The 19,327-nt window shown below is 41.6% G+C and overlaps 82 non-coding genes across 82 annotated transcripts; all 82 read left to right on the top strand.

Annotated features, from left to right (window-relative positions):
- The first annotated feature begins 70 nt into the window (after positions 1-70).
- Positions 71-143, top strand: Trnar-ucu (transfer RNA arginine (anticodon UCU)). The gene has a single exon. It is a non-coding gene; the product is annotated as a tRNA-Arg (tRNA).
- Positions 144-251: 108 nt separating this feature from the next.
- Trnar-ucu (transfer RNA arginine (anticodon UCU)) lies at positions 252-324 on the top strand. The gene has a single exon. It is a non-coding gene; the product is annotated as a tRNA-Arg (tRNA).
- A 456-nt stretch (positions 325-780) lies between these two features.
- Positions 781-853, top strand: Trnak-uuu (transfer RNA lysine (anticodon UUU)). Its single transcript has one exon. It is a non-coding gene; the product is annotated as a tRNA-Lys (tRNA).
- Positions 854-961: 108 nt separating this feature from the next.
- On the top strand, positions 962-1,034 carry Trnar-ucu (transfer RNA arginine (anticodon UCU)). The gene has a single exon. It is a non-coding gene; the product is annotated as a tRNA-Arg (tRNA).
- Positions 1,035-1,142: 108 nt separating this feature from the next.
- Positions 1,143-1,215, top strand: Trnar-ucu (transfer RNA arginine (anticodon UCU)). The gene has a single exon. It is a non-coding gene; the product is annotated as a tRNA-Arg (tRNA).
- A 108-nt stretch (positions 1,216-1,323) lies between these two features.
- On the top strand, positions 1,324-1,395 carry Trnar-ucu (transfer RNA arginine (anticodon UCU)). The gene has a single exon. It is a non-coding gene; the product is annotated as a tRNA-Arg (tRNA).
- Positions 1,396-1,839: 444 nt separating this feature from the next.
- On the top strand, positions 1,840-1,912 carry Trnar-ucu (transfer RNA arginine (anticodon UCU)). Its single transcript has one exon. It is a non-coding gene; the product is annotated as a tRNA-Arg (tRNA).
- A 276-nt stretch (positions 1,913-2,188) lies between these two features.
- On the top strand, positions 2,189-2,261 carry Trnar-ucu (transfer RNA arginine (anticodon UCU)). The gene has a single exon. It is a non-coding gene; the product is annotated as a tRNA-Arg (tRNA).
- Positions 2,262-2,537: 276 nt separating this feature from the next.
- Positions 2,538-2,610, top strand: Trnar-ucu (transfer RNA arginine (anticodon UCU)). The gene has a single exon. It is a non-coding gene; the product is annotated as a tRNA-Arg (tRNA).
- A 108-nt stretch (positions 2,611-2,718) lies between these two features.
- Positions 2,719-2,791, top strand: Trnar-ucu (transfer RNA arginine (anticodon UCU)). Its single transcript has one exon. It is a non-coding gene; the product is annotated as a tRNA-Arg (tRNA).
- A 108-nt stretch (positions 2,792-2,899) lies between these two features.
- Positions 2,900-2,972, top strand: Trnar-ucu (transfer RNA arginine (anticodon UCU)). The gene has a single exon. It is a non-coding gene; the product is annotated as a tRNA-Arg (tRNA).
- Positions 2,973-3,081: 109 nt separating this feature from the next.
- On the top strand, positions 3,082-3,154 carry Trnar-ucu (transfer RNA arginine (anticodon UCU)). Its single transcript has one exon. It is a non-coding gene; the product is annotated as a tRNA-Arg (tRNA).
- A 108-nt stretch (positions 3,155-3,262) lies between these two features.
- Positions 3,263-3,335, top strand: Trnar-ucu (transfer RNA arginine (anticodon UCU)). Its single transcript has one exon. It is a non-coding gene; the product is annotated as a tRNA-Arg (tRNA).
- Positions 3,336-3,443: 108 nt separating this feature from the next.
- Trnar-ucu (transfer RNA arginine (anticodon UCU)) lies at positions 3,444-3,516 on the top strand. Its single transcript has one exon. It is a non-coding gene; the product is annotated as a tRNA-Arg (tRNA).
- A 109-nt stretch (positions 3,517-3,625) lies between these two features.
- On the top strand, positions 3,626-3,698 carry Trnar-ucu (transfer RNA arginine (anticodon UCU)). Its single transcript has one exon. It is a non-coding gene; the product is annotated as a tRNA-Arg (tRNA).
- A 108-nt stretch (positions 3,699-3,806) lies between these two features.
- On the top strand, positions 3,807-3,879 carry Trnar-ucu (transfer RNA arginine (anticodon UCU)). Its single transcript has one exon. It is a non-coding gene; the product is annotated as a tRNA-Arg (tRNA).
- Positions 3,880-4,155: 276 nt separating this feature from the next.
- Positions 4,156-4,228, top strand: Trnar-ucu (transfer RNA arginine (anticodon UCU)). Its single transcript has one exon. It is a non-coding gene; the product is annotated as a tRNA-Arg (tRNA).
- A 108-nt stretch (positions 4,229-4,336) lies between these two features.
- Positions 4,337-4,409, top strand: Trnar-ucu (transfer RNA arginine (anticodon UCU)). The gene has a single exon. It is a non-coding gene; the product is annotated as a tRNA-Arg (tRNA).
- Positions 4,410-4,518: 109 nt separating this feature from the next.
- On the top strand, positions 4,519-4,591 carry Trnar-ucu (transfer RNA arginine (anticodon UCU)). Its single transcript has one exon. It is a non-coding gene; the product is annotated as a tRNA-Arg (tRNA).
- A 108-nt stretch (positions 4,592-4,699) lies between these two features.
- On the top strand, positions 4,700-4,772 carry Trnar-ucu (transfer RNA arginine (anticodon UCU)). The gene has a single exon. It is a non-coding gene; the product is annotated as a tRNA-Arg (tRNA).
- A 108-nt stretch (positions 4,773-4,880) lies between these two features.
- Trnar-ucu (transfer RNA arginine (anticodon UCU)) lies at positions 4,881-4,953 on the top strand. Its single transcript has one exon. It is a non-coding gene; the product is annotated as a tRNA-Arg (tRNA).
- A 108-nt stretch (positions 4,954-5,061) lies between these two features.
- Trnar-ucu (transfer RNA arginine (anticodon UCU)) lies at positions 5,062-5,134 on the top strand. The gene has a single exon. It is a non-coding gene; the product is annotated as a tRNA-Arg (tRNA).
- Positions 5,135-5,242: 108 nt separating this feature from the next.
- Trnar-ucu (transfer RNA arginine (anticodon UCU)) lies at positions 5,243-5,315 on the top strand. Its single transcript has one exon. It is a non-coding gene; the product is annotated as a tRNA-Arg (tRNA).
- A 108-nt stretch (positions 5,316-5,423) lies between these two features.
- On the top strand, positions 5,424-5,495 carry Trnar-ucu (transfer RNA arginine (anticodon UCU)). Its single transcript has one exon. It is a non-coding gene; the product is annotated as a tRNA-Arg (tRNA).
- Positions 5,496-5,951: 456 nt separating this feature from the next.
- Positions 5,952-6,024, top strand: Trnar-ucu (transfer RNA arginine (anticodon UCU)). The gene has a single exon. It is a non-coding gene; the product is annotated as a tRNA-Arg (tRNA).
- Positions 6,025-6,132: 108 nt separating this feature from the next.
- Positions 6,133-6,205, top strand: Trnar-ucu (transfer RNA arginine (anticodon UCU)). Its single transcript has one exon. It is a non-coding gene; the product is annotated as a tRNA-Arg (tRNA).
- A 108-nt stretch (positions 6,206-6,313) lies between these two features.
- Trnar-ucu (transfer RNA arginine (anticodon UCU)) lies at positions 6,314-6,386 on the top strand. Its single transcript has one exon. It is a non-coding gene; the product is annotated as a tRNA-Arg (tRNA).
- A 109-nt stretch (positions 6,387-6,495) lies between these two features.
- Positions 6,496-6,568, top strand: Trnar-ucu (transfer RNA arginine (anticodon UCU)). The gene has a single exon. It is a non-coding gene; the product is annotated as a tRNA-Arg (tRNA).
- A 108-nt stretch (positions 6,569-6,676) lies between these two features.
- On the top strand, positions 6,677-6,749 carry Trnar-ucu (transfer RNA arginine (anticodon UCU)). The gene has a single exon. It is a non-coding gene; the product is annotated as a tRNA-Arg (tRNA).
- A 107-nt stretch (positions 6,750-6,856) lies between these two features.
- Positions 6,857-6,930, top strand: Trnar-ucu (transfer RNA arginine (anticodon UCU)). Its single transcript has one exon. It is a non-coding gene; the product is annotated as a tRNA-Arg (tRNA).
- A 108-nt stretch (positions 6,931-7,038) lies between these two features.
- Positions 7,039-7,111, top strand: Trnar-ucu (transfer RNA arginine (anticodon UCU)). Its single transcript has one exon. It is a non-coding gene; the product is annotated as a tRNA-Arg (tRNA).
- A 108-nt stretch (positions 7,112-7,219) lies between these two features.
- On the top strand, positions 7,220-7,292 carry Trnar-ucu (transfer RNA arginine (anticodon UCU)). Its single transcript has one exon. It is a non-coding gene; the product is annotated as a tRNA-Arg (tRNA).
- A 277-nt stretch (positions 7,293-7,569) lies between these two features.
- Positions 7,570-7,642, top strand: Trnar-ucu (transfer RNA arginine (anticodon UCU)). Its single transcript has one exon. It is a non-coding gene; the product is annotated as a tRNA-Arg (tRNA).
- Positions 7,643-7,919: 277 nt separating this feature from the next.
- Trnar-ucu (transfer RNA arginine (anticodon UCU)) lies at positions 7,920-7,992 on the top strand. The gene has a single exon. It is a non-coding gene; the product is annotated as a tRNA-Arg (tRNA).
- Positions 7,993-8,100: 108 nt separating this feature from the next.
- Trnar-ucu (transfer RNA arginine (anticodon UCU)) lies at positions 8,101-8,173 on the top strand. Its single transcript has one exon. It is a non-coding gene; the product is annotated as a tRNA-Arg (tRNA).
- A 109-nt stretch (positions 8,174-8,282) lies between these two features.
- On the top strand, positions 8,283-8,355 carry Trnar-ucu (transfer RNA arginine (anticodon UCU)). Its single transcript has one exon. It is a non-coding gene; the product is annotated as a tRNA-Arg (tRNA).
- A 108-nt stretch (positions 8,356-8,463) lies between these two features.
- Trnar-ucu (transfer RNA arginine (anticodon UCU)) lies at positions 8,464-8,536 on the top strand. The gene has a single exon. It is a non-coding gene; the product is annotated as a tRNA-Arg (tRNA).
- Positions 8,537-9,162: 626 nt separating this feature from the next.
- On the top strand, positions 9,163-9,235 carry Trnar-ucu (transfer RNA arginine (anticodon UCU)). The gene has a single exon. It is a non-coding gene; the product is annotated as a tRNA-Arg (tRNA).
- A 108-nt stretch (positions 9,236-9,343) lies between these two features.
- On the top strand, positions 9,344-9,416 carry Trnar-ucu (transfer RNA arginine (anticodon UCU)). Its single transcript has one exon. It is a non-coding gene; the product is annotated as a tRNA-Arg (tRNA).
- A 109-nt stretch (positions 9,417-9,525) lies between these two features.
- On the top strand, positions 9,526-9,598 carry Trnar-ucu (transfer RNA arginine (anticodon UCU)). The gene has a single exon. It is a non-coding gene; the product is annotated as a tRNA-Arg (tRNA).
- Positions 9,599-9,706: 108 nt separating this feature from the next.
- Trnar-ucu (transfer RNA arginine (anticodon UCU)) lies at positions 9,707-9,779 on the top strand. Its single transcript has one exon. It is a non-coding gene; the product is annotated as a tRNA-Arg (tRNA).
- A 108-nt stretch (positions 9,780-9,887) lies between these two features.
- On the top strand, positions 9,888-9,960 carry Trnar-ucu (transfer RNA arginine (anticodon UCU)). The gene has a single exon. It is a non-coding gene; the product is annotated as a tRNA-Arg (tRNA).
- A 108-nt stretch (positions 9,961-10,068) lies between these two features.
- Trnar-ucu (transfer RNA arginine (anticodon UCU)) lies at positions 10,069-10,141 on the top strand. The gene has a single exon. It is a non-coding gene; the product is annotated as a tRNA-Arg (tRNA).
- A 108-nt stretch (positions 10,142-10,249) lies between these two features.
- Positions 10,250-10,322, top strand: Trnar-ucu (transfer RNA arginine (anticodon UCU)). Its single transcript has one exon. It is a non-coding gene; the product is annotated as a tRNA-Arg (tRNA).
- A 108-nt stretch (positions 10,323-10,430) lies between these two features.
- On the top strand, positions 10,431-10,502 carry Trnar-ucu (transfer RNA arginine (anticodon UCU)). Its single transcript has one exon. It is a non-coding gene; the product is annotated as a tRNA-Arg (tRNA).
- Positions 10,503-10,790: 288 nt separating this feature from the next.
- On the top strand, positions 10,791-10,863 carry Trnar-ucu (transfer RNA arginine (anticodon UCU)). The gene has a single exon. It is a non-coding gene; the product is annotated as a tRNA-Arg (tRNA).
- Positions 10,864-11,151: 288 nt separating this feature from the next.
- Trnar-ucu (transfer RNA arginine (anticodon UCU)) lies at positions 11,152-11,224 on the top strand. Its single transcript has one exon. It is a non-coding gene; the product is annotated as a tRNA-Arg (tRNA).
- Positions 11,225-11,500: 276 nt separating this feature from the next.
- Trnar-ucu (transfer RNA arginine (anticodon UCU)) lies at positions 11,501-11,573 on the top strand. The gene has a single exon. It is a non-coding gene; the product is annotated as a tRNA-Arg (tRNA).
- A 275-nt stretch (positions 11,574-11,848) lies between these two features.
- Trnar-ucu (transfer RNA arginine (anticodon UCU)) lies at positions 11,849-11,921 on the top strand. The gene has a single exon. It is a non-coding gene; the product is annotated as a tRNA-Arg (tRNA).
- Positions 11,922-12,024: 103 nt separating this feature from the next.
- Trnar-ucu (transfer RNA arginine (anticodon UCU)) lies at positions 12,025-12,102 on the top strand. Its single transcript has one exon. It is a non-coding gene; the product is annotated as a tRNA-Arg (tRNA).
- Positions 12,103-12,210: 108 nt separating this feature from the next.
- On the top strand, positions 12,211-12,283 carry Trnar-ucu (transfer RNA arginine (anticodon UCU)). Its single transcript has one exon. It is a non-coding gene; the product is annotated as a tRNA-Arg (tRNA).
- Positions 12,284-12,391: 108 nt separating this feature from the next.
- Trnar-ucu (transfer RNA arginine (anticodon UCU)) lies at positions 12,392-12,464 on the top strand. The gene has a single exon. It is a non-coding gene; the product is annotated as a tRNA-Arg (tRNA).
- Positions 12,465-12,753: 289 nt separating this feature from the next.
- Positions 12,754-12,826, top strand: Trnar-ucu (transfer RNA arginine (anticodon UCU)). Its single transcript has one exon. It is a non-coding gene; the product is annotated as a tRNA-Arg (tRNA).
- Positions 12,827-12,934: 108 nt separating this feature from the next.
- Trnar-ucu (transfer RNA arginine (anticodon UCU)) lies at positions 12,935-13,007 on the top strand. Its single transcript has one exon. It is a non-coding gene; the product is annotated as a tRNA-Arg (tRNA).
- A 108-nt stretch (positions 13,008-13,115) lies between these two features.
- On the top strand, positions 13,116-13,188 carry Trnar-ucu (transfer RNA arginine (anticodon UCU)). The gene has a single exon. It is a non-coding gene; the product is annotated as a tRNA-Arg (tRNA).
- A 108-nt stretch (positions 13,189-13,296) lies between these two features.
- On the top strand, positions 13,297-13,368 carry Trnar-ucu (transfer RNA arginine (anticodon UCU)). Its single transcript has one exon. It is a non-coding gene; the product is annotated as a tRNA-Arg (tRNA).
- Positions 13,369-13,644: 276 nt separating this feature from the next.
- Trnar-ucu (transfer RNA arginine (anticodon UCU)) lies at positions 13,645-13,717 on the top strand. Its single transcript has one exon. It is a non-coding gene; the product is annotated as a tRNA-Arg (tRNA).
- A 108-nt stretch (positions 13,718-13,825) lies between these two features.
- On the top strand, positions 13,826-13,898 carry Trnar-ucu (transfer RNA arginine (anticodon UCU)). Its single transcript has one exon. It is a non-coding gene; the product is annotated as a tRNA-Arg (tRNA).
- Positions 13,899-14,006: 108 nt separating this feature from the next.
- On the top strand, positions 14,007-14,079 carry Trnar-ucu (transfer RNA arginine (anticodon UCU)). Its single transcript has one exon. It is a non-coding gene; the product is annotated as a tRNA-Arg (tRNA).
- Positions 14,080-14,187: 108 nt separating this feature from the next.
- Trnar-ucu (transfer RNA arginine (anticodon UCU)) lies at positions 14,188-14,260 on the top strand. The gene has a single exon. It is a non-coding gene; the product is annotated as a tRNA-Arg (tRNA).
- Positions 14,261-14,368: 108 nt separating this feature from the next.
- Positions 14,369-14,441, top strand: Trnar-ucu (transfer RNA arginine (anticodon UCU)). Its single transcript has one exon. It is a non-coding gene; the product is annotated as a tRNA-Arg (tRNA).
- Positions 14,442-14,544: 103 nt separating this feature from the next.
- Trnar-ucu (transfer RNA arginine (anticodon UCU)) lies at positions 14,545-14,622 on the top strand. The gene has a single exon. It is a non-coding gene; the product is annotated as a tRNA-Arg (tRNA).
- A 108-nt stretch (positions 14,623-14,730) lies between these two features.
- Positions 14,731-14,803, top strand: Trnar-ucu (transfer RNA arginine (anticodon UCU)). Its single transcript has one exon. It is a non-coding gene; the product is annotated as a tRNA-Arg (tRNA).
- Positions 14,804-15,092: 289 nt separating this feature from the next.
- Trnar-ucu (transfer RNA arginine (anticodon UCU)) lies at positions 15,093-15,165 on the top strand. Its single transcript has one exon. It is a non-coding gene; the product is annotated as a tRNA-Arg (tRNA).
- Positions 15,166-15,454: 289 nt separating this feature from the next.
- On the top strand, positions 15,455-15,527 carry Trnar-ucu (transfer RNA arginine (anticodon UCU)). Its single transcript has one exon. It is a non-coding gene; the product is annotated as a tRNA-Arg (tRNA).
- A 108-nt stretch (positions 15,528-15,635) lies between these two features.
- On the top strand, positions 15,636-15,708 carry Trnar-ucu (transfer RNA arginine (anticodon UCU)). The gene has a single exon. It is a non-coding gene; the product is annotated as a tRNA-Arg (tRNA).
- Positions 15,709-15,816: 108 nt separating this feature from the next.
- Trnar-ucu (transfer RNA arginine (anticodon UCU)) lies at positions 15,817-15,888 on the top strand. Its single transcript has one exon. It is a non-coding gene; the product is annotated as a tRNA-Arg (tRNA).
- Positions 15,889-16,164: 276 nt separating this feature from the next.
- Positions 16,165-16,237, top strand: Trnar-ucu (transfer RNA arginine (anticodon UCU)). Its single transcript has one exon. It is a non-coding gene; the product is annotated as a tRNA-Arg (tRNA).
- Positions 16,238-16,345: 108 nt separating this feature from the next.
- Positions 16,346-16,418, top strand: Trnar-ucu (transfer RNA arginine (anticodon UCU)). The gene has a single exon. It is a non-coding gene; the product is annotated as a tRNA-Arg (tRNA).
- Positions 16,419-16,526: 108 nt separating this feature from the next.
- On the top strand, positions 16,527-16,599 carry Trnar-ucu (transfer RNA arginine (anticodon UCU)). The gene has a single exon. It is a non-coding gene; the product is annotated as a tRNA-Arg (tRNA).
- A 289-nt stretch (positions 16,600-16,888) lies between these two features.
- Trnar-ucu (transfer RNA arginine (anticodon UCU)) lies at positions 16,889-16,961 on the top strand. Its single transcript has one exon. It is a non-coding gene; the product is annotated as a tRNA-Arg (tRNA).
- A 137-nt stretch (positions 16,962-17,098) lies between these two features.
- Trnar-ucu (transfer RNA arginine (anticodon UCU)) lies at positions 17,099-17,170 on the top strand. Its single transcript has one exon. It is a non-coding gene; the product is annotated as a tRNA-Arg (tRNA).
- Positions 17,171-17,278: 108 nt separating this feature from the next.
- Positions 17,279-17,351, top strand: Trnar-ucu (transfer RNA arginine (anticodon UCU)). The gene has a single exon. It is a non-coding gene; the product is annotated as a tRNA-Arg (tRNA).
- A 108-nt stretch (positions 17,352-17,459) lies between these two features.
- Positions 17,460-17,532, top strand: Trnar-ucu (transfer RNA arginine (anticodon UCU)). Its single transcript has one exon. It is a non-coding gene; the product is annotated as a tRNA-Arg (tRNA).
- Positions 17,533-17,640: 108 nt separating this feature from the next.
- On the top strand, positions 17,641-17,712 carry Trnar-ucu (transfer RNA arginine (anticodon UCU)). Its single transcript has one exon. It is a non-coding gene; the product is annotated as a tRNA-Arg (tRNA).
- Positions 17,713-17,820: 108 nt separating this feature from the next.
- On the top strand, positions 17,821-17,893 carry Trnar-ucu (transfer RNA arginine (anticodon UCU)). Its single transcript has one exon. It is a non-coding gene; the product is annotated as a tRNA-Arg (tRNA).
- Positions 17,894-18,169: 276 nt separating this feature from the next.
- On the top strand, positions 18,170-18,242 carry Trnar-ucu (transfer RNA arginine (anticodon UCU)). The gene has a single exon. It is a non-coding gene; the product is annotated as a tRNA-Arg (tRNA).
- Positions 18,243-18,518: 276 nt separating this feature from the next.
- Positions 18,519-18,591, top strand: Trnar-ucu (transfer RNA arginine (anticodon UCU)). The gene has a single exon. It is a non-coding gene; the product is annotated as a tRNA-Arg (tRNA).
- Positions 18,592-18,699: 108 nt separating this feature from the next.
- On the top strand, positions 18,700-18,772 carry Trnar-ucu (transfer RNA arginine (anticodon UCU)). The gene has a single exon. It is a non-coding gene; the product is annotated as a tRNA-Arg (tRNA).
- A 108-nt stretch (positions 18,773-18,880) lies between these two features.
- On the top strand, positions 18,881-18,953 carry Trnar-ucu (transfer RNA arginine (anticodon UCU)). Its single transcript has one exon. It is a non-coding gene; the product is annotated as a tRNA-Arg (tRNA).
- Positions 18,954-19,061: 108 nt separating this feature from the next.
- Positions 19,062-19,134, top strand: Trnar-ucu (transfer RNA arginine (anticodon UCU)). Its single transcript has one exon. It is a non-coding gene; the product is annotated as a tRNA-Arg (tRNA).
- A 108-nt stretch (positions 19,135-19,242) lies between these two features.
- On the top strand, positions 19,243-19,315 carry Trnar-ucu (transfer RNA arginine (anticodon UCU)). The gene has a single exon. It is a non-coding gene; the product is annotated as a tRNA-Arg (tRNA).
- Positions 19,316-19,327: the final 12 nt, after the last annotated feature.

Raw genomic sequence — 19,327 nt, 5'->3', positions numbered from 1 at the left:
TGTGTAAAACTTTGACTTACGTATAGCAATAAATTAAATTCCCATACATTCCATCAAGATAACCAACGCAGCCCTTGTAGCGCAGAGGATAGCGCGTTGAACTTCTAATCCAAAGTTCCCGGGTTCGAATCCCGGCAAGTGTGTGACTATAATAGAGTGTTTGGTTTATTTTGTCTGTTCTTGTGTAAAACTTTGACTTACGTATAGCAATAACTTAAATTCACATACATTCCATCTTCATAACCAATGAAGCCCTTGTAGCGCAGAGGATAGCGCGTTGGACTTCTAATCCAAAGGTCCCGGGTTCGAACCCCGGCAAGGGTGTGACTATAATAGACTGGTTGGTTTATTTTGTCTGTTCTTGTGTAAAACTTTGACTTACGTATAGCAATAACTTAAATTCAAATACATTCCATCTAGATAACAACCGCAGCCCTTGTAGCGCAGAGGATAGCGCGTTGGACTTCTAATCCAAAGGCCCGGTTTCGAATCCCGGCATTAGTGTGACGCCAATAAAGGGTGTGGGTTATTTTGTCTGTTGTTGTTTAAAACTTTCACTTGTGTATAGCAATAACTTATATTCCCTTACATTCCATCTAGATAACCCCTGCAGCCCTTCTAGAGAAGAGGATAGCGCGTTGGACTTCTAATCCAGAGATGCCGGCAAGGATGTAACGCCAATAGAGTGTGTGGTTTATTTTGTCTCTTGTTGTTTAAAACTTTGACATACGTATAGCAATAACTTAAATTCCCATACATTCCATCTAGATAACCAACGCAGCCCTTGTAGCGCAGAGGATAGCGCGTTGGACTTTTAATCCAAAGGTCCCGGGTTCGAATCCCGGCAAGGGTGTCCCTATAATAGAGTGTTTGGTTTATTTTGTCTGTTCTTGTGTAAAACTTTGACTTACGTATAGCAATAACTTAAATTCCCATACATTCCATCATAATAACCAATGAAGCCCTTGTAGTGCAGAGGATAGCGGGTTGGACTTCTAATCCAAAGGCCCCGGATTCAAATCCCGGCAAGGGTAAGACTATAATAGAGTGTTTGGTTTATTTTGTCTGTTTTTGTGTAAAACTTTGACTTACGTATAGCAATAACTTAAATTCCCATACATTCCATCAAGATAACCAACGCAGCCCTTGTAGCGCAGAGGATAGCGCGTTGAACTTCTAATCCAAAGGTCCCGGGTTCGAATCCCGGCAAGTGTGTGACTATAATAGAGTGTTTGGTTTATTTTGTCTGTTCTTGTGTAAAACTTTGACTTACGTATAGCAATAACTTAAATTCACATACATTCCATCTAGATAACAACCGCAGTCCTTTTAGCGCAGAGGATAGCGCGTTGGACTTCTAATCCAAAGGCCCGGTTTCGAATCCCGGCAAGGGTGTGACGCCAATAGAGGGTGTGGGTTATTTTGTCTGTTGTTGTTTAAAACTTTCACTTGTGTATAGCAATAACTTATATTCCCTTACATTCCATCTAGATAACCCCTGCAGCCCTTCTAGAGAAGAGGATAGCGCGTTGGACTTCTAAACCAGAGATGCCGGCAAGGATGTAACGCCAATAGAGTGTGTGGTTTATTTTGTCTCTTGTTGTTTAAAACTTTGACATACGTATAGCAATAACTTAAATTCCCATACATTCCATCTAGATAACCAACGCAGCCCTTCTAGAGAAAAGGATAGCGCGTTGGGCTTCAAATCCAGAGATTCCGGCAAGGATGTAACGCCAATAGAGTGTGTGGTTTATTTTGTCTGTTGTTGTTTAAAACTTTGACATACGTACAGCAATAACTTAAATTCCCATACATTCCATTTAGATAACCAACGCAGCCCTTGTAGCGCAGAGGATAGCTCGTTGGACTTCTAATCCAAAGGTCCCGGGTTCGAATCCCCGCAAGGGTGTCACTATAATAGAGTGTTTGGTTTATTTTGTCTGTTCTTGTGTAAAACTTTGACTTACGTATAGCAATAACTTAAATTCCCATACATTCCATCTAGATAACCAACGCAGTCCTTCTAGAGAAAAGGATAGTGCGTTGGGCTTCAAATCCAGAGATTCCGGCAAGGATGTAACGCCAATAGAGTGTGTGGTTTATTTTGTCTGTTGTTGTTTAAAACTTTGACATACGTACAGCAATAACTTAAATTCCCATACATTCCATTTAGATAACCAACGCAGCCCTTGTAGCGCAGAGGATAGCTCGTTGGACTTCTAATCCAAAGGTCCCGGGTTCGAATCCCCGCAAGGGTGTCACTATAATAGAGTGTTTGGTTTATTTTGTCTGTTCTTGTGTAAAACTTTGACTTACGTATAGCAATAACTTAAATTCCCATACATTCCATCTAGATAACCAACGCAGTCCTTCTAGAGAAAAGGATAGCGCGTTGGGCTTCAAATCCAGAGATTCCGGCAAGGATGTAACGCCAATAGAGTGTGTGGTTTATTTTGTCTGTTGTTGTTTAAAACTCTGACATACGTACAGCAATAACTTAAATTCCCATACATTCCATTTAGATAACCAACGCAGCCCTTGTAGCGCAGAGGATAGCTCGTTGGACTTCTAATCCAAAGGTCCCGGGTTCGAATCCCCGCAAGGGTGTCACTATAATAGAGTGTTTGGTTTATTTTGTCTGTTCTTGTGTAAAACTTTGACTTACGTATAGCAATAACTTAAATTCCCATACATTCCATCTTAATAACCAATGAAGCCCTAGTAGCGCAGAGGATAGCGCGTTGGACTTCTAATCCAAAGGTCCCGGGTTCGAATCCCGGCAAGGGTGTGACTATAATAGAGTGTTTGGTTTATTTTGTCTGTTTTTGTGTAAAACTTTGACTTACGTATAGCAATAACTTAAATTCCCATACATTCCATCTAGATAACCAACGTAGCCCTTGTAGCGCAGAGGATAGCGCGTTGGACTTCTAATCCAAAGGTCCCGGGTTCGAATCCCGGCAAGGGTGTGACGCTAATAGAGTGTGTGGGTTTATTTTGTCTGTTCATGTGTAAAAGTTTGACTTACGTATATCAATAACTTAAATTCCCATACATTCCATCTAGATAACCAACGCAGCCCTTGTAGCGCAGAGGATAGCGCGTTGGACTTCTAATCCAAAGGTCCCGGGTTCGAATCCCGGCAAGGGTGTGACTATAATAGAGTGTTTGGTTTATTTTGTCTGTTCATGTGTAAAAGTTTGACTTACGTATAGCAATAACTTAAATTCCCATACATTCCATCTAGATAACCAACGCAGCCCTTGTAGCGCAGAGGATAGCGCGTTGGACTTCTAATCCAAAGGTCCCGGGTTTGAATCCCGGCAAGGGTGTGACTATAATAGAGTGTTTGGTTTATTTTGTCTGTTTTTGTGTAAAACTTTGACTTACGTATAGCAATAACTTAAATTCCCATACATTCCATCTAGATAACCAACGTAGCCCTTGTAGCGCAGAGGATAGCGCGTTGGACTTCTAATCCAAAGGTCCCGGGTTCGAATCCCGGCAAGGGTGTGACGCTAATAGAGTGTGTGGGTTTATTTTGTCTGTTCATGTGTAAAAGTTTGACTTACGTATATCAATAACTTAAATTCCCATACATTCCATCTAGATAACCAACGCAGCCCTTGTAGCGCAGAGGATAGCGCGTTGGACTTCTAATCCAAAGGTCCCGGGTTCGAATCCCGGCAAGGGTGTGACTATAATAGAGTGTTTGGTTTATTTTGTCTGTTCATGTGTAAAAGTTTGACTTACGTATAGCAATAACTTAAATTCCCATACATTCCATCTAGATAACCAACGCAGCCCTTATAGCGCAGAGGATAGCTCGTTGGACTTCTAATCCAAAGGTCCCGGGTTCGAATCCCCGCAAGGGTGTCACTATAATAGAGTGTTTGGTTTATTTTGTCTGTTCTTGTGTAAAACTTTGACTTACGTATAGCAATAACTTAAATTCCCATACATTCCATCTAGATAACCAACGCAGTCCTTCTAGAGAAAAGGATAGCGCGTTGGGCTTCAAATCCAGAGATTCCGGCAAGGATGTAACGCCAATAGAGTGTGTGGTTTATTTTGTCTGTTCTTGTGTAAAACTTTGACTTACGTATAGCAATAACTTAAATTCCCATACATTCCATCTTAATAACCAATGAAGCCCTAGTAGCGCAGAGGATAGCGCGTTGGACTTCTAATCCAAAGGTCCCGGGTTCGAACCCCGGCAAGGGTGTGACTAAAATAGAGTGTTTGGTTTATTTTGTATGTTCTTGTGTAAAACTTTGACTTACGTATAGCAATAACTTAAATTCCCATACATTCCATCTAGATAACCAACGTAGCCCTTGTAGCGCAGAGGATAGCGCGTTGGACTTCTAATCCAAAGGTCCCGGGTTCGAATCCCGGCAAGGGTGTGACGCTAATAGAGTGTGTGGGTTTATTTTGTCTGTTCATGTGTAAAAGTTTGACTTACGTATATCAATAACTTAAATTCCCATACATTCCATCTAGATAACCAACGCAGCCCTTGTAGCGCAGAGGATAGCGCGTTGGACTTCTAATCCAAAGGTCCCGGGTTCGAATCCCGGCAAGTGTGTGACTATATCAGAGTGTTTGGTTTATTTTGTCTGTTCATGTGTAAAAGTTTGACTTACGTATAGCAATAACTTAAATTCCCATACATTCCATCTAGATAACCAACGCAGCCCTTGTAGCGCAGAGGATAGCGCGTTGGACTTCTAATCCAAAGGTCCCGGGTTTGAATCCCGGCAAGGGTGTGACTATAATAGAGTGTTTGGTTTATTTTGTCTGTTTTTGTGTAAAACTTTGACTTACGTATAGCAATAACTTAAATTCCCATACATTCCATCTAGATAACCAACGCAGCCCTTATAGCGCAGAGGATAGCGCGTTGGACTTCTAATCCAAAGGTCCCGGGTTCGAACCCCGGCAAGGGTGTGACAAAAATAGAGTGTTTGGTTTATTTTGTATGTTCTTGTGTAAAACTTTGACTTACGTATAGCAATAACTTAAATTCCCATACATTCCATCTAGATAACCAACGTAGCCCTTGTAGCGCAGAGGATAGCGCGTTGGACTTCTAATCCAAAGGTCCCGGGTTCGAATCCCGGCAAGGGTGTGACTATAATAGAGTGTTTGGTTTATTTTGTCTGTTCATGTGTAAAAGTTTGACTTACGTATATCAATAACTTAAATTCCCATACATTCCATCTAGATAACCAACGCAACCCTTGTAGCGCAGAGGATAGCGCGTTGGACTTCTAATCCAAAGGTCCCGGGTTCGAATCCCGGCAAGGGTGTGACTATAATAGAGTGTTTGGTTTATTTTGTCTGTTCATGTGTAAAAGCTTGACTTACGTATAGCAATAACTGAAATTCCCATACATTCCATCTAGATAACCAATGCAGCCCTTGTAGCGCAGAGGATAGCGCGTTGGACTTCTAATCCAAAGGCCCGGTTTCGAATCCCGGCAATGGTGTGACGCTAATAGAGTGTGTGGGTGATTTTGTGTGTTGTTGTTTAAAACTTTCACTTGTGTATAGGAAAAATTATATTCCCTTACATTCAATCTAGATAACCAACGCAGCCCTTGTAGCGCAGAGGATAGCGCGTTGGATTTTTAATCCAAAGGTCCCGGGTTCGAATCCCTGCAAGGATGTGACGCTAATAGAGTGTGTGGGTTATTTTGTCTGTTCATGTGTAAAAGTTTGACTTACGTATAGCAATAACTTAAATTCCCATACATTCCATCTAGATAACCAACGCAGTCCTTCTAGAGAAAAGGATAGCGCGTTGGGCTTCAAATCCAGAGATTCCGGCAAGGATGTAACGCCAATAGAGTGTGTGGTTTATTTTGTCTGTTGTTGTTTAAAACTTTGACATACGTACAGCAATAACTTAAATTCCCATACATTCCATTTAGATAACCAACGCAGCCCTTGTAGCGCAGAGGATAGCTCGTTGGACTTCTAATCCAAAGGTCCCGGGTTCGAATCCCCGCAAGGGTGTCACTATAATAGAGTGTTTGGTTTATTTTGTCTGTTCTTGTGTAAAACTTTGACTTACGTATAGCAATAACTTAAATTCCCATACATTCCATCTTAATAACCAATGAAGCCCTAGTAGCGCAGAGGATAGCGCGTTGGACTTCTAATCCAAAAGTCCCGGGTTCGAATCCCGGCAAGGGTGTGACTATAATAGAGTGTTTGGTTTATTTTGTCTGTTTTTGTGTAAAACTTTGACTTACGTATAGCAATAACTTAAATTCCCATACATTCCATCTAGATAACCAACGTAGCCCTTGTAGCGCAGAGGATAGCGCGTTGGACTTCTAATCCAAAGGTCCCGGGTTCGAATCCCGGCAAGGGTGTGACGCTAATAGAGTGTGTGGGTTTATTTTGTCTGTTCATGTGTAAAAGTTTGACTTACGTATATCAATAACTTAAATTCCCATACATTCCATCTAGATAACCAACGCAGCCCTTGTAGCGCAGAGGATAGCGCGTTGGACTTCTAATCCAAAGGTCCCGGGTTCGAATCCCGGCAAGGGTGTGACTATAATAGAGTGTTTGGTTTTTTTTGTCTGTTCATGTGTAAAAGTTTGACTTACGTATAGCAATAACTTAAATTCCCATACATTCCATCTAGATAACCAACGCAGCCCTTGTAGCGCAGAGGATAGCGCGTTGGACTTCTAATCCAAAGGTCCCGGGTTTGAATCCCGGCAAGGGTGTGACTATAATAGAGTGTTTGGTTTATTTTGTCTGTTTTTGTGTAAAACTTTGACTTACGTATAGCAATAACTTAAATTCCCATACATTCCATCTAGATAACCAACGTAGCCCTTTAGCGCAGAGGATAGCGCGTTGGACTTCTAATCCAAAGGTCCCGGGTTCGAATCCCGGCAAGGGTGTGACGCTAATAGAGTGTGTGGGTTTATTTTGTCTGTTCATGTGTAAAAGTTTGACTTACGTATATCAATAACTTAAATTCCCATACATTCCATCTAGATAACCAACGCAGCCCTTGTAGCGCAGAGGATAGCGCGTTGGACTTCTAATCCAAAGGTCCCGGGTTCGAATATCGGCAAGGGTGTGACTATAATAGAGTGTTTGGTTTATTTTGTCTGTTCATGTGTAAAAGTTTGACTTACGTATAGCAATAACTTAAATTCCCATACATTCCATCTAGATAACCAACGCAGCCCTTATAGCGCAGAGGATAGCTCGTTGGACTTCTAATCCAAAGGTCCCGGGTTCGAATCCCCGCAAGGGTGTCACTATAATAGAGTGTTTGGTTTATTTTGTCTGTTCTTGTGTAAAACTTTGACTTACGTATAGCAATAACTTAAATTCCCATACATTCCATCTAGATAACCAACGCAGTCCTTCTAGAGAAAAGGATAGCGCGTTGGGCTTCAAATCCAGAGATTCCGGCAAGGATGTAACGCCAATAGAGTGTGTGGTTTATTTTGTCTGTCTGTTGTTTAAAACTTTGACATACGTACAGCAATAACTTAAATTCCCATACATTCCATTTAGATAACCAACGCAGCCCTTGTAGCGCAGAGGATAGCTCGTTGGACTTCTAATCCAAAGGTCCCGGGTTCGAATCCCCGCAAGGGTGTCACTATAATAGAGTGTTTGGTTTATTTTGTCTGTTCTTGTGTAAAACTTTGACTTACGTATAGCAATAACTTAAATTCCCATACATTCCATCTAGATAAACAACGCAGCCCTTGTAGCGCGTTGGACTTCTAATCCTAAGGTCCCGGTTTCGAATCCCGGCAAGGGTGTGACTATAATAGAGTGTTTGGTTTATTTTGTCTGTTCTTGTGTAAAACTTTGACTTACGTATAGCAATAACTTAAATTCCCATACATTCCATCTTAATAACCAATGAAGCCCTAGTAGCGCAGAGGATAGCGCTTTGGACTTCTAATCCAAAGGTCCCGGGTTCGAACCCCGGCAAGGGTGTGACTAAAATAGAGTGTTTGGTTTATTTTGTATGTTCTTGTGTAAAACTTTGACTTACGTATAGCAATAACTTAAATTCCCATACATTCCATCTAGATAACCAAAGTAGCCCTTGTAGCGCAGAGGATAGCGCGTTGGACTTCTAATCCAAAGGTCCCGGGTTCGAATCCCGGCAAGGGTGTGACGCTAATAGAGTGTGTGGGTTTATTTTGTCTGTTCATGTGTAAAAGTTTGACTTACGTATATCAATAACTTAAATTCCCATACATTCCATCTAGATAACCAACGCAGCCCTTGTAGCGCAGAGGATAGCGCGTTGGACTTCTAATCCAAAGGTCCCGGGTTCGAATCCCGGCAAGTGTGTGACTATAATAGAGTGTTTGGTTTATTTTGTCTGTTCATGTGTAAAAGTTTGACTTACGTATAGCAATAACTTAAATTCCCATACATTCCATCTAGATAACCAACGCAGCCCTTGTAGCGCAGAGGATAGCGCGTTGGACTTCTAATCCAAAGGTCCCGGGTTTGAATCCCGGCAAGGGTGTGACTATAATAGAGTGTTTGGTTTATTTTGTCTGTTTTTGTGTAAAACTTTGACTTACGTATAGCAATAACTTAAATTCCCATACATTCCATCTAGATAACCAACGCAGTCCTTCTAGAGAAAAGGATAGCGCGTTGGGCTTCAAATCCAGAGATTCCGGCAAGGATGTAACGCCAATAGAGTGTGTGGTTTATTTTGTCTGTTGTTGTTTAAAACTTTGACATACGTACAGCAATAACTTAAATTCCCATACATTCCATTTAGATAACCAACGCAGCCCTTGTAGCGCAGAGGATAGCTCGTTGGACTTCTAATCCAAAGGTCCCGGGTTCGAATCCCCGCAAGGTTGTCACTATAATAGAGTGTTTGGTTTATTTTGTCTGTTCTTGTGTAAAACTTTGACTTACGTATAGCAATAACTTAAATTCCCATACATTCCATCTAGATAAACAACGCAGCCCTTGTAGCGCGTTGGACTTCTAATCCTAAGGTCCCGGTTTCGAATCCCGGCAAGGGTGTGACTATAATAGAGTGTTTGGTTTATTTTGTCTGTTCTTGTGTAAAACTTTGACTTACGTATAGCAATAACTTAAATTCCCATACATTCCATCTTAATAACCAATGAAGCCCTAGTAGCGCAGAGGATAGCGCGTTGGACTTCTAATCCAAAGGTCCCGGGTTCGAACCCCGGCAAGGGTGTGACTAAAATAGAGTGTTTGGTTTATTTTGTATGTTCTTGTGTAAAACTTTGACTTACGTATAGCAATAACTTAAATTCCCATACATTCCATCTAGATAACCAACGTAGCCCTTGTAGCGCAGAGGATAGCGCGTTGGACTTCTAATCCAAAGGTCCCGGGTTCGAATCCCGGCAAGGGTGTGACGCTAATAGAGTGTGTGGGTTTATTTTGTCTGTTCATGTGTAAAAGTTTGACTTACGTATATCAATAACTTAAATTCCCATACATTCCATCTAGATAACCAACGCAGCCCTTGTAGCGCAGAGGATAGCGCGTTGGACTTCTAATCCAAAGGTCCCGGGTTCGAATCCCGGCAAGTGTGTGACTATAATAGAGTGTTTGGTTTATTTTGTCTGTTCATGTGTAAAAGTTTGACTTACGTATAGCAATAACTTAAATTCCCATACATTCCATCTAGATAACCAACGCAGCCCTTGTAGCGCAGAGGATAGCGCGTTGGACTTCTAATCCAAAGGTCCCGGGTTTGAATCCCGGCAAGGGTGTGACTATAATAGAGTGTTTGGTTTATTTTGTCTGTTTTTGTGTAAAACTTTGACTTACGTATAGCAATAACTTAAATTCCCATACATTCCATCTAGATAACCAACGCAGCCCTTATAGCGCAGAGGATAGCGCGTTGGACTTCTAATCCAAAGGTCCCGGGTTCGAACCCCGGCAAGGGTGTGACAAAAATAGAGTGTTTGGTTTATTTTGTATGTTCTTGTGTAAAACTTTGACTTACGTATAGCAATAACTTAAATTCCCATACATTCCATCTAGATAACCAACGTAGCCCTTGTAGCGCAGAGGATAGCGCGTTGGACTTCTAATCCAAAGGTCCCGGGTTCGAATCCCGGCAAGGGTGTGACTATAATAGAGTGTTTGGTTTATTTTGTCTGTTCATGTGTAAAAGTTTGACTTACGTATATCAATAACTTAAATTCCCATACATTCCATCTAGATAACCAACGCAGCCCTTGTAGCGCAGAGGATAGCGCGTTGGACTTCTAATCCAAAGGTCCCGGGTTCTAATCCCGGCACGGGTGTGACTATAATAGAGTGTTTGGTTTATTTTGTCTGTTCATGTGTAAAAGCTTGACTTACGTATAGCAATAACTTAAATTCCCATACATTCCATCTAGATAACCAACGCAGCCCTTGTAGCGCAGAGGATAGCGCGTTGGACTTCTAATCCAAAGGCCCGGTTTCGAATCCCGGCAATGGTGTGACGCTAATAGAGTGTGTGGGTGATTTTGTGTGTTGTTGTTTAAAACTTTCACTTGTGTATAGGAAAAATTATATTCCCTTACATTCAATCTAGATAACCAACGCAGCCCTTGTAGCGCAGAGGATAGCGCGTTGGATTTTTAATCCAAAGGTCCCGGGTTCGAATCCCTGCAAGGATGTGACGCTAATAGAGTGTGTGGGTTATTTTGTCTGTTGTTGTTTAAAACTTTCACTTGTGTATAGGAATAACTTATATTCCCTTACATTCAATCTAGATAACCAACGCAGCCCTTGTAGCGCAGAGGATAGCGCGTTGGACTTCTAATCCAAAGGTCCCGGGTTCGAATCCCGGCAAGGGTGTGACTATAATAGAGTGTTTGGTTTATTTTGTCTGTTCATGTGTAAAAGTTTGACTTACGTATAGCAATAACTTAAATTCCCATACATTCCATCTAGATAACCAACGCAGCCCTTGTAGAGCAGAGGATAGCGCGTTGGACTTCTAATCCAAAGGACCGGTTTCGAATCCCGGCAATGGTGTGACGCTAATAGAGTGTGGGGGTGATTTTGTCTGTTGTTGTTTAAAACTTTCACTTGTGTATAGGAATAACTTATATTCCCTTACATTCAATCTAGATAACCAACGCAGCCCTTGTAGCGCAGAGGATAGCGCGTTGGACTTCTAATCCAAAGGTCCCGGGTTCGAATCCCGGCAAGGGTGTCACTATAATAGAGTGTTCGGTTTATTTTGTCTGTTCTTGTGTAAAACTTTGACTTACGTATAGCAATAACTTAAATTCCCATACATTCCATCTAGATAACCAACGCAGTCCTTCTAGAGAAAAGGATAGCGCGTTGGGCTTCAAATCCAGAGATTCCGGTAAGGATGTAACGCCAATAGAGTGTGTGGTTTATTTTGTCTGTTGTTGTTTAAAACTTTGACATACGTACAGCAATAACTTAAATTCCCATACATTCCATCTAGATAACCAACGCAGCCCTTGTAGAGCAGAGGATAGCGCGTTGGACTTCTAATCCAAAGGTCCCGGGTTCGAACCCCGGCAGGGGTGTGACTATAATAGACTGGTTGGTTTATTTTGTCTGTTGTTGTTTAAAACTTTCACTTGTGTATAGCAATAACTTATATTCCCTTACATTCCATCTAGATAAGCCCTGCAGCCCTTCTACAGAAGAGGATAGCGCGTTGGACTTCTAATCCAGAGATGCCGGCAAGGATGTAACGCCAATAGAGTGTGTGGTTTATTTTTCTCTTGTTGTTTAAAACTTTGACATACGTATAGCAATAACTTAAATTCCCATACATTCCATCTAGATAACCAACGCAGCCCTTGTAGCGCAGAGGATAGCGCGTTGGACTTCTAATCCAAAGGTCCCGGGTTCGAATCCCGGCAAGGGTGTCACTATACTAGAGTGTTTGGTTTATTTTGTCTGTTCTTGTGTAAAACTTTGACTTACGTATAGCAATAACTTAAATTCCCATACATTCCATCTAGATAACCAACGCAGCCGTTGTAGCGCAGAGGATAGCGCGTTGGACTTCTAATCCAAAGGTCCCGGGTTCGAATCCCGGCAAGTGTGTGACTATAATAGAGTGTTTGGTTTATTTTGTCTGTTCTTGTGTAAAACTTTGACTTACGTATAGCAATAACTTAAATTCACATACATTCCATCTTCATAACCAATGAAGCCCTTGTAGCGCAGAGGATAGCGCGTTGGACTTCTAATCCAAAGGTCCCGGGTTCGAACCCCGGCAAGTGTGTGACTATAATAGAGTGTTTGGTTTATTTTGTCTGTTCTTGTGTAAAACTTTGACTTACGTATAGCAATAACTTAAATTCACATACATTCCATCTTCATAACCAATGAAGCCCTTGTAGCGCAGAGGATAGCGCGTTGGACTTCTAATCCAAAGGTCCCGGGTTCGAACCCCGGCACGGGTGTGACTATAATAGACTGGTTGGTTTATTTTGTCTGTTCTTGTGTAAAACTTTGACTTACGTATAGCAATAACTTAAATTCCCATACATTCTATCTTAATAACAAATGAAGCCCTTGTAGCGCAGAGGATAGCGCGTTGGACTTTTAATCCAAAGGTCCCGGGTTCGAATCCCGGCAAGTGTGTGACTATAATAGAGTGTTTGGTTTATTTTGTCTGTTCTTGTGTAAAACTTTGACTTACGTATAGCAATAACTTAAATTCCCATACATTCCATCTTAATAACCAATGAAGCCCTTGTAGCGCAGAGGATAGCGCGTTGGACTTCTTATCCAAAGGCCCCGGATTCAAATCCTGGCAAGGGTAAGACTATAATAGAGTGTTTGGTTTATTTTGTCTGTTTTTGTGTAAAACTCTGACTTACGTATAGCAATAACTTAAATTCACATACATTCCATCTTCATAACCAATGAAGCCCTTGTAGCGCAGAGGATAGCGCGTTGGACTTCTAATCCAAAGGTCCCGGTTTCGAACCCCGGCACGGGTGTGACTATAATAGACTGGTTGGTTTATTTTGTCTGTTCTTGTGTAAAACTTTGACTTACGTATAGCAATAACTTATATTCCCATACATTCCATCTTAATAACCAATGAAGCCCTTGTAGCGCAGAGGATAGCGCGTTGGACTTCTAATCCAAAGGTCCCGGGTTCAAATCCCGGCAAAGGTGTGACTATAATAGAGTGTTTGGTTTATCTTGTCTGTTCTTGTGTAAAACTTTGACTTACGTATAGCAATAACTTAAATTCCCATACATTCCATCTAGATAACCAACGCAGCCCTTGTAGCGCAGAGGATAGCGCGTTGGACTTCTAATCCAAAGGTCCGGCTTCAAACCCCGGCAAGGGTGTGACTATAATAGACTGGTTGGTTTATTTTGTCTGTTCTTGTGTAAAACTTTGACTTACGTATAGCAATAACTTAAATTCCCATACATTCCATCTAGATAACCAACGCAGTCCTTCTAGAGAAAAGGATAGCGCGTTGGGCTTCAAATCCAGAGATTCCGGCAAGGATGTAACGCCAATAGAGTGTGTGGTTTATTTTGTCTGTTGTTGTTTAAAACTTTGACATACGTACAGCAATAACTTAAATTCCCATACATTCCATCTAGATAACCAACGCAGCCCTTGTAGCGCAGAGGATAGCGCGTTGGACTTCTAATCCAAAGGTCCCGGGTTCGAATCCCGGCAAGGGTGTGATTATAATAGAGTGTTTGGTTTATTTTGTCTGTTCTTGTGTAAAACTTTGACTTACGTATAGCAATAACTTAAATTCCCATACATTCCATCTAGATAACCAACGCAGCCCTTGTAGTGCAGAGGATAGCGCGTTGGACTTCTAATCCAAAGGTCCCGGGTTCGAATCCCGTTAAGGGTGTCACTATAATAGAGTGTTTGGTTTATTTTGTCTGTTCTTGTGTAAAACTTTGACTTACGTATAGCAATAACTTAAATTCCCATACATTCCATCTAGATAACCAACGCAGCCCTTGTAGCGCAGAGGGTAGCGCGTTGGACTTCTAATCCTAAGGTCCCGGTTTCGAATCCCGGCAAGGGTGTGACTATAATAGAGTGTTTGGTTTATTTTGTCTGTTCTTGTGTAAAACTTTGACTTACGTATAGCAATAACTTAAATTCCCATACATTCCATCTTAATAACCAATGAAGCCCTTGTAGCGCAGAGGATAGCGCGTTGGACTTCTTATCCAAAGGCCCCGGATTCAAATCCCGGCAAGGGTAAGACTATAATAGAGTGTTTGGTTTATTTTGTCTGTTTTTGTGTAAAACTCTGACTTACGTATAGCAATAACTTAAATTCCCATACATTCCATCAAGATAACCAACGCAGCCCTTGTAGCGCAGAGGATAGCGCGTTGGACTTCTAATCCAAAGGTCCCGGGTTCGAATCCCGGCAAGGGTGTCACTATAATAGAGTGTTTGGTTTATTTTGTCTGTTCTTGTGTAAAACTTTGACTTACGTATAGCAATAACTTAAATTCCCATACATTCCATCTAGATAACCAACGCAGCCGTTGTAGCGCAGAGGATAGCGCGTTGGACCTCTAATCCAAAGGTCCCGGGTTCGAATCCCGGCAAGTGTGTGACTATAATAGAGTGTTTGGTTTATTTTGTCTGTTCTTGTGTAAAACTTTGACTTACGTATAGCAATAACTTAAATTCACATACATTCCATCTTCATAACCAATGAAGCCCTTGTAGCGCAGAGGATAGCGCGTTGGACTTCTAATCCAAAGGTCCCGGGTTCGAACCCCGGCACGGGTGTGACTATAATAGACTGGTTGGTTTATTTTGTCTGTTCTTGTGTAAAACTTTGACTTACGTATAGCAATAAATTAAATTCCCATACATTCCATCTTAATAACCAATGAAGCCCTTGTAGCGCAGAGGATAGCGCGTTGGACTTTTAATCCAAAGGTCCCGGGTTCGAATCCCGGCAAGTGTGTGACTATAATAGAGTGTTTGGTTTATTTTGTCTGTTCTTGTGTAAAACTTTGACTTACGTATAGCAATAACTTAAATTCCCATACATTCCATCTTAATAACCAATGAAGCCCTTGTAGCGCAGAGGATAGCGCGTTGGACTTCTTATCCAAAGGCCCCGGATTCAAATCCTGGCAAGGGTAAGACTATAATAGAGTGTTTGGTTTATTTTGTCTGTTTTTGTGTAAAACTCTGACTTACGTATAGCAATAACTTAAATTCCCATACATTCCATCAAGATAACCAACGCAGCCCTTGTAGAGCAGAGGATAGCGCGTTGGACTTCTAATCCAAAGGTCCCGGGTTCGAATCAAGGCAAGTGTGTGACTATAATAGAGTGTTTGGTTTATTTTGTCTGTTCTTGTGTAAAACTTTGACTTACGTATAGCAATAACTTAAATTCACATACATTCCATCTTCATAACCAATGAAGCCCTTGTAGCGCAGAGGATAGCGCGTTGGACTTCTAATCCAAAGGTCCCGGGTTCGAACCCCGGCACGGGTGTGACTATAATAGACTGGTTGGTTTATTTTGTCTGTTCTTGTGTAAAACTTTGACTTACGTATAGCAATAACTTAAATTCCCATACATTCCATCTTAATAACCAATGAAGCCCTTGTAGCGCAGAGGATAGCGCGTTGGACTTCTAATCCAAAGGTCCGGGGTGCAAATCCCGGCAAGGGTGTGACTATAATAGAGTGTTTGGTTTATCTTGTCTGTTCTTGTGTAAAACTTTGACTTACGTATAGCAATAACTTAAATTCCCATACATTCCATCTAGATAACCAACGCAGCCCTTGTAGCGCAGAGGATAGCGCGTTGGACTTCTAATCCAAAGGTCCGGCTTCAAACCCCGGCAAGGGTGTGACTATAATAGACTGGTTGGTTTATTTTGTCTGTTCTTGTGTAAAACTTTGACTTACGTATAGCAATAACTTAAATTCCCATACATTCCATCTAGATAACCAACGCAGTCCTTCTAGAGAAAAGGATAGCGCGTTGGGCTTCAAATCCAGAGATTCCGGCAAGGATGTAACGCCAATAGAGTGTGTGGTTTATTTTGTCTGTTGTTGTTTAAAACTTTGACATACGTACAGCAATAACTTAAATTCCCATACATTCCATCTAGATAACCAACGCAGCCCTTGTAGCGCAGAGGATAGCGCGTTGGACTTCTAATCCAAAGGTCCCGGGTTCGAATCCCGGCAAGGGTGTGATTATAATAGAGTGTTTGGTTTATTTTGTCTGTTCTTGTGTAAAACTTTGACTTACGTATAGCAATAACTTAAATTCCCATACATTCCATCTAGATAACCAACGCAGCCCTTGTAGTGCAGAGGATAGCGCGTTGGACTTCTAATCCAAAGGTCCCGGGTTCGAATCCCGTTAAGGGTGTCACTATAATAGTGTGTTTGGTTTATTTTGTCTGTTCTTGTGTAAAACTTTGACTTACGTATAGCAATAACTTAAATTCCCATACATTCCATCTAGATATCCAACGCAGCCCTTATAGCGCAGAGGATAGCGCGTTGGACTTCTAATCCAAAGGTCCCGGGTTCGAACCCCGGCAAGGGTGTGACTAAAATAGGGTGTTTGGTTTATTTTGTATGTTCTTGTGTAAAACTTTGACTTACGTATAGCAATAACTTAAATTCCCATATATTCCATCTAGATAACCAACGTAGCCCTTGTAGCGCAGAGGATAGCGCGTGTGATTTCTAATCCAAAGGTCCCGGGTTCGAATACCGGCAAGGGTGTGACTATAATAGAGTGTTTGGTTTATTTTGTCTGTTCATGTGTAAAAGTTTGACTTACGTATATCAATAACTTAAATTCCCATACATTCCATCTAGATAACCAACGCAGCCCTTGTAGCGCAGAGGATAGCGCGTTGGACTTCTAATCCAAAGGTCCCGGGTTCGAATCCCGGCAAGGGTGTGACTATAATAGGAATCCCGGCAAGGGTGTGACTATAATAGAGTGTTTGGTTTATTTTGTCTGTTCATGTGTAAAAGTTTGACTTACGTATAGCAATAACTTAAATTCCCATACATTCCATCTAGATAACCAACGCAGCCCTTGTAGCGCAGAGGATAGCGCGTTGGACTTCTAATCCAAAGGCCCGGTTTCGAATCCCGGCAATGGTGTGACGCTAATAGAGTGTGTGGGTGATTTTGTGTGTTGTTGTTTAAAACTTTCACTTGTGTATAGGAATAACTTATATTCCCTTACATGCAATCTAGATAACCAACGCAGCCCTTGTAGCGCAGAGGATAGCGCGTTGGACTTCTAATCCAAAGGTCCCGGGTTCGAATCCCGGCAAGGGTGTGACTATAATAGAGTGTTTGGTTTATTTTGTCTGTTCATGTGAAAAAGTTTGACTTACGTATAGCAATAACTTAAATTCCCATATATTCCATCTAGATAACCAACGCAGCCCTTGTAGCGCAGAGGCTAGCGCGCTGGACTTCTAATTCAAAGGTCCCGGGTTCGAATCCCGGCAAGGGTGTGACTATAATAGAGTGTTTGGTTTATTTTGTCTGTTCATGTGTAAAAGTTTGACTTACGTATAGCAATAACTTAAATTCCCATACATTCCATCTAGATAACCAACGCAGCCCTTGTAGAGCAGAGGATAGCGCGTTGGACTTCTAATCCAAAGGCCCGGTTTCGAATCCCGGCAATGGTGTGACGCTAATAGAGTGTGTGGGTGATTTTGTCTGTTGTTGTTTAAAACTTTCACTTGTGTATAGGAATAACTTATATTCCCTTACATTCAATCTAGATAACCAACGCAGCCCTTGTAGCGCAGAGGATAGCGCGTTGGACTTCTAATCCAAAGGTCCCGGGTTCGAATCCCGGCAAGGGTGTCACTATAATAGAGTGTTTGGTTTATTTTGTCTGTTCTTGTGTAAAACTTTGACTTACGTATAGCAATAACTTAAATTCCCATACATTCCATCTAGATAACCAACGCAGTCCTTCTAGAGAAAAGGATAGCGCGTTGGGCTTCAAATCCAGAGATTCCGGCAAGGATGTAACGCCAATAGAGTGTGTGGTTTATTTTGTCTGTTGTTGTTTAAAACTTTGACATACGTACAGCAATAACTTAAATTCCCATACATTCCATCTAGATAACCAACGCAGCCCTTGTAGCGCAGAGGGTAGCGCGTTGGACTTCTAATCCTAAGGTCCCGGGTTCGAATCCCGGCAAGGGTGTCACTATAATAGAGTGTTTGGTTTATTTTGTCTGTTCTTGTGTAAAACTTTGACTTACGTATAGCAATAACTTAAATTCCCATACATTCCATCTAGATAACCAACGCAGTCCTTCTAGAGAAAAGGATAGCGCGTTGGGCTTCAAATCCAGAGATTCCGGCAAGGATGTAACGCCAATAGAGTGTGTGGTTTATTTTGTCTGTTGTTGTTTAAAACTTTGACATACGTACAGCAATAACTTAAATCCCCATACATTCCATCTAGATAACCAACGCAGCCCTTGTAGCGCAGAGGGTAGCGCGTTGGACTTCTAATCCTAAGGTCCCGGTTTCGAATCCCGGCAAGGGTGTGACTATAATAGAGTGTTTGGTTTATTTTGTCTGTTCTTGTGTAAAACTTTGACTTACGTATAGCAATAACTTAAATTCCCATACATTCCATCTTAATTACCAATGAAGCCCTAGTAGCGCAGAGGATAGCGCGTTGGATTTCTAATCCAAAGGTCCCGGGTTCGAATCCCGGCAAAGGTATGACTATAATATAGTGTTTGGTTTATTTTGTCTGTTTTTGTGTAAAACTTTGACTTACGTATAGCAATAACTTAAATTCCCATACATTCCATCTAGATAACCAACGCAGCCCTTATAGCGCAGAGGATAGCGCGTTGGACTTCTAATCCAAAGGTCCCGTGTTCGAACCCCGGCAAGGGTGTGACTAAAATAGAGTGTTTGGTTTATTTTGTATGTTCTTGTGTAAAACTTTGACTTACGTATAGCAATAACTTAAATTCCCATACATTCCATCTAGATAACCAACGCAGCCCTTGTAGCGCAGAGGGTAGCGCGTTGGACTTCTAATCCTAAGGTCCCGGTTTCGAATCCCGGCAAGGGTGTGACTATAATAGAGTGTTTGGTTTATTTTGTCTGTTCTTGTGTAAAACTTTGACTTACGTATAGCAATAACTTAAATTCCCATACATTCCATCTAGATATCCAACGCAGCCCTTATAGCGCAGAGGATAGCGCGTTTGACTTCTAATCCAAAGGTCCCGGGTTCGAACCCCGGCAAGGGTGTAACTAAAATAG

The sequence above is a fragment of the Argiope bruennichi genome, chromosome 5 (genome assembly GCF_947563725.1).
Source record: "Argiope bruennichi chromosome 5, qqArgBrue1.1, whole genome shotgun sequence".
Taxonomy (NCBI): Eukaryota; Metazoa; Arthropoda; class Arachnida; order Araneae; family Araneidae; genus Argiope; species Argiope bruennichi.
The sequence above is the reverse complement of the archived record's forward strand: the minus strand, read 5'-3'. Positions and strand labels throughout refer to the sequence as shown.